We start from the raw sequence: 5472 nt of genomic DNA on the forward strand, positions 1-5472 counted from the left end.
TTTATTTTTCTAGTATTGAGCTACATGAGCTGCCTGTATATTTTTGAGATTCTTTGTCAGTTGCTTCATTTGCTATTATCTTCTCCCATTCTGAAGGCTGTCCTTTCACATTGCTCAGTGTTTCCCTCATTGTGCAAGAGCTTTTAAGTTTAATTAGGTCCCATTTGTTTATTTTTGTTTTTATTTCCATTACTCTGGGAGGTGGGTCATGGAAGATCTTGCTGTGATTTATGTCAGAGAGTGTTTTGCCTGTGTTTTCCTCTAGAAGTTTTATAGTTTCTGGTCTTACACTTAGATCTTTAATCCATTTTGAGTTTATTTTTGTATATATTGTTAGCAAGTGTTCTAGTTTCATTCTTTTACAGGTGGTTGAGCAGTTTTCCCCACACTACTTGTTAAAGAGATTGTCTTTTCTCCATTGTATATTTTTGCCTCCTTTGTCAAAGATAAGGTGTCCATAGGTGCGTGGATTTATCTCTGGGCTTTCTATTTTGTTCCATCAATCTATATTTCTGTTTTTGTGCCAGTGCCATACTGTCTTGATGATTGTAGCTTTGTAGTATAGCCTGAAGTCAGGAAGGTTGATTACTCCAGTTCCATTATTTTTTCTCAAGATTACTTTGGCTATTCGAGGTTTTTAGTATTTCCATACAAATTGTGAAATTATTTGTTCTATTTCTGTCAAAAATACTGTTGGTAGTGAAAGATTGTTATTGAGCCATGAAAGACGCTGAGCTTCTTGGCGTCTGGAGGAAAGGAATTCAATCCAAGGCCAGTTACGAGGCTTGATCACTCAAAGCTTTTGTGTAATAAAGCTTTATTAAAGTATAAAAGAGATAGAGATAGCTTCTGACATAGACATCAGAAGGGGGCAGAAAGAGTGCCCACCTGCTAGTCTTCAGCTGGATGTTTGATGTCTGTTAGAAAACTATTAATCAGGTAAGAGAGACACCCCAAGGCTAATGGAGTTTCACCAGGCTCCTCTTCCACAATATGCATTTTTGAGATAGGATGGCATGAGGTGTGTCATCCCCCAGCCATAAAACAATTGATATGAATACTGGTTTTTTGAGCTATTATCAGCCCAAGGTTTGAGAAAAGAAAAAAAAGTTAGTCTTAGGTGGAACCACTTTGAAGAAAGGCAAATTACAAAGCAAATACATAGCTTCATTAACAAATCTTCAGAAAAACATTTCCATAAGAAAAACACATTGGTTAGCTCAAGGTTTGAGAAAAGTTAAGGTAAGGAGGAACCATGTGTTGTCATAGCAACACAAAATTTAAGAGAAAAAAATCTGACACTCACAGCCTATTTTCTTCATTTAGAGACTCCTGGCCTTGTTACCTGTTACCCACTCAGTAGCTTTATAGGAATTACATTGAATCTATAGATTACTTTGGGTTGTATACTCATTTTCATTATATTGATTCCTCCAATCCATGACCATGGTATATTTCTCCATCTATTTATATCATCTTTGATTTCTTTCATTAATGTTTTATAGTTTTCTATACATAGGTCGTTTCTTTAGGTAGATTTATTCCTAAGTATTTTATTCTTTTTGTTACTGGAGTGAATGGGTTTGTTTCCTTAATTTCACTTTCTGTTTTCTCATTGTTAGTGTATAGGAATGCAAGGGATTTCTGTGTACTAATTTTATATCCTGAAACTTTTCTATATTCATTGATTAGCTCTAGTAATTTTCTGGCGATGTCTTTAGGGTTTTCTGTGTGGAGGAACATTTCATCTGCAAACAGTGAGAGTTTTACTTCTTCTTTTCCAATCTGGATTCCTTTTATTTCTTTTTCTTCTCTGATTGCTGTGGCTAAAACTTCCAGAACTATGTTGAATAGTATTGGTGAGAGTGGGCACCCTTGTCTTATTCTTGCTTTTAGGTGAAATGCTTTCAATTTTTCACCATTGAGGATAATGTTTGCTGTGGGTTTATCATATATGGCTTTTATTATGTTGAGGTGTGTTCCTTCTATGCCTGCTTTCTGGAGGGTTTTTATCATAAATGGGTCATGAATTTTGTCAGAAACTTTCTCTGCATCTACTAAGATAACCATATGGTTTTTATCTTTTAATTTCTTAATGTGGTGTATCACATTGGTTGTTTTGTGAATATTGAAGAATCCTTGCATCCCTGGGATAAAGCCCACTTGGTCATGATGTATGATCTTTTTAATATGTTGTTGGATTCTGTTTGCTAGCATTTTGTTAAGGATTTTTGCATCTATGTTCATCAGTGATATTGGCCTGTAGTTTTCTTTTTTCGTGGCATCTTTTTTTTGGTATTAGGGTGATAGTGGCCTCATAAAATGAGTTTGGGAATTTACCTTCCTTTCGTGGCATCTTTTTTTGGTATTAGGGTGATAGTGGCCTCATAGAATGAGTTTGGGAGTTTACCTTTCTCTACAATTTTCTGGAAAAGTTTGAGTAGGATAGGTGTTAGCTCTTCTCTAAATTTTTGGTAGAATTCACCTGTGAAGCCATCTGGTCTTGGGCTTTTGTTTGTTGGAAAATTTTTTATTACAGTTTCAATTTCCATGCTTGTTATGGGTCTGTTAAGATTTTCTTTCTTCCTGGTTCAATTTTGGAAGGTTATACTTTTCTAAGAGTTCATCCATTTCTTCCAAGTTGTCCATTTCATTGGCATATAGTTGCTGATAGTAGTCTCTTACATTCCTTTTTATTTCTGTGTTGTCAGTCATGATTTTTATTTATCTTCTTGAAGAACCAGCTTTTAGTTTTATTGATTGTTGCTATAGGCTCCTTTGTTTCCTTTTCATTTATTTCTGCCCTAATTTTTATGATTTCTTTCCTTCTCCTAACCCTGAGGTTCTTCATTTCTTCTTTTTCTAGTTGCTTTAGATGTCAAGTTAGACTATATATTTGATTTTTCTCTTGTTTCTTGATGTAAGCTTGTATTGTTATGAACTTTACCCTTAGCACTGCTTTTACTGAATCCCATAGGTTTTGGGTTGTTGTGTTTTCACTTTTATTCGTTTCTATGTGTATTTTGATTTCCTTTTGATTTCTTCCATGATTCGTTGGTTATTCAGAAGCGTGTTGTTTAGACTCCATATGTTTGTATTTTTAATAGTTTTTTTCCCCTGTAGTTGACATCTAATCTTACCACATTGTGATCAGAAAAGATGCTTGAAATGATTTCATTTTTTTTTTAAATTTACTAAGGCTAGATGGCCCAGCATGTGATCTATCCTGGAGAATGTTCCATGTGCCCTTGAGAAAAAGGTGAAATTAATTGTTTTGGGGTGAAATGTCCTACAGATATCAATTGGGTCTAACTGGTTCATTGTATCATTTAAGGCTTGTGTTTCCTTGTTAATTTTCTGTTAGGTTGTTCTATCCATAGGTGTGAGTAGGGTATTAAAATCTCCCACTATTATTGTGTTACTGTTAATTTCCCCTTTCATATTTGTTAGCATTTGCCTTACGTATTGAGGTGCTCCTATGTTGGGTGCATATATATTTATAACTGTTATATCTTCTTCCCAGATTGATCCTTTAATCATTATGTAGTGTCCTTCTTTGTATCTTTTGACAGCCTTTATTTCAAAGTCTGTTTTATCTGATATGAATATTGTTACTCTTGCTTTCTTTTGGTCTCCATTTGCATGAAATATCTTTTTCTAGCCCTTCACTTTCAGTCTGTATGTGTCCCTTGGTTTGAGGTGGGTCTCTTGTACACAGGATATATAAGGGTATTGTTTTTATATCCATTCAGCCAGTCTTTGTCTTTTGGTTGGGGCATTCAACCCATTTACATTTAAGGCAATTATTGATAAGTATGATCCTGTTGCCATTTATTTTGTTGATTTGGGTTTGAGTTTATAAACCTTTTCTATGTTTCCTCTGTAGAGAAGATCCTTTAGCATTTGTTGAAGAGCTGGTTTGATGGTGCTGAATTCTCTCAGCTTTTGCTTGTCTGTAAAGCTTTTGATTTCTCCATCATATTTGAATGAGATCCGTTATGGGTATAATCTGTGTTGTAGCTTTTTCTCTTTCATCACTTTGAATATGTCCTGCCATTCCCTTCTGGCTTGAGAGTTTCTATTGAAAGATCAGCTGTTATCCTTATGGGGATTCCCTTGTGTATTATTCATTGCTTTTCCCTTGCTGCTTTTAATATTCGCTGGTTGTGTTTGATCTTCATTAGTTTGATTAATATGTGTTTTGGGGTGTTTCAGCTTGGGTTTATCCTTTTTGGAACTCTCTGGGTTTTTTGGACATGGGTGGCTATTTCCTTCTCCATCTTAGGGAAGTTTTCAATTGTTATCTCCTCAAGTATTCTCTCATGCACTTTCTTTTTTTGGTCTTCTTCTCCTGGGACTCCTATGATTCGAATATTGGGTCATTTAACCTTGTCCCAGAAGTCTCTGAGGTTGTCCTCATTTCTTTTAATTCTTTTTTCCTCTCTGTTTCATTTATTTCCACAATTCTATCTTCCACCTATCTTCTGCCTCAGTTATTCTACCGTTGGTTTCCTCTAGAATGCTTTTGATCTCAGTTATTGCGTTATTCATTATTGATTGACTCTTCTTTATTTCTTCTATGCCCTTGTTAAACATTTCTTGCATCTTCTCAATCTTTCTCTCTAGGCTGTTTATCTGTAACTCCATTTTGTTTCCAAGATTTTGGATCATTTTACTATCATTATTCTGAATTCTTTTTCAGGTAGACTCCCTCTTTCTTCCTCTTTTTTTTTGGGGGGGGGGAGGTTGGTGGGCATTTATCATGTTTCTTTACCTGCTGAATATTTCTCTGCCTTTTCATTTTGTTTAGATTGCTGTGTTTGGGGTACCCTTTCTGTAGGCTGGAAGTATGTCATTGTTCTTTATTGTGGAGCCTGCTCTCTGTGGGTGGGGTTGGACTAGTGGATTGTCAAGGTTTCCTGGTTAGGGGAGCTTGAGTCTGTGTTCTGGTGGGTGGAGCTGGATCTCTTCTCTCTGAAGTGCAATTAAGTGTTCAGTAGTGAGTTTGGGGGTGTCTATGGGTTTGGCAGGGCTTCCCTGGTAGCTCAGAGGTTAAAGCGTCTGCCTCCAATGCAGGAAACCCAGGTTCGATCCCTGGGTCAGGAAGATCCCCTGGAGAAGGAAATGGCAACCCACTCCAGTATTCTTGCCTGGAGAATCCCATGGACAGAGGAGCTTGGTAGGCTACAGTCCACAGGGTCACAAAGAGTCGGACTTGACTGAGTGACTTCACTTTCTTTATGGATTTGGCATCGTTTTTGGAAGCCTGTCTTTTAATGCTCAGGGCTGTGTTCCTGCTTTGCTGGAGAATTAGTGTGATATGTCTTGCTCTGGAACTTTTTGATTCTTGGGTGGAACTTGCTTTCAGTGTAGGTATGGAGGCTTTTGGATGAACTCTTGTCTATTAATGTTCCCTAGAATCAGGAGTTCTCTGATGCTCTCAAGTTTTGGAGTTAAGCCTCCTGCCTCTGC

At 36.7% G+C, this 5472-nt stretch overlaps 1 non-coding gene across 1 annotated transcript; it reads left to right on the plus strand.

The window, feature by feature from the left end:
* The first annotated feature begins 5034 nt into the window (after positions 1 to 5034).
* Positions 5035 to 5107, plus strand: TRNAW-CCA (transfer RNA tryptophan (anticodon CCA)). The gene has a single exon. It is a non-coding gene; the product is annotated as a tRNA-Trp (tRNA).
* The last annotated feature ends 365 nt before the right edge of the window (positions 5108 to 5472 follow it).

Source organism: Capricornis sumatraensis, chromosome X, assembly GCF_032405125.1.
Source record: "Capricornis sumatraensis isolate serow.1 chromosome X, serow.2, whole genome shotgun sequence".
NCBI classification, from domain to species: domain Eukaryota; kingdom Metazoa; phylum Chordata; class Mammalia; order Artiodactyla; family Bovidae; genus Capricornis; species Capricornis sumatraensis.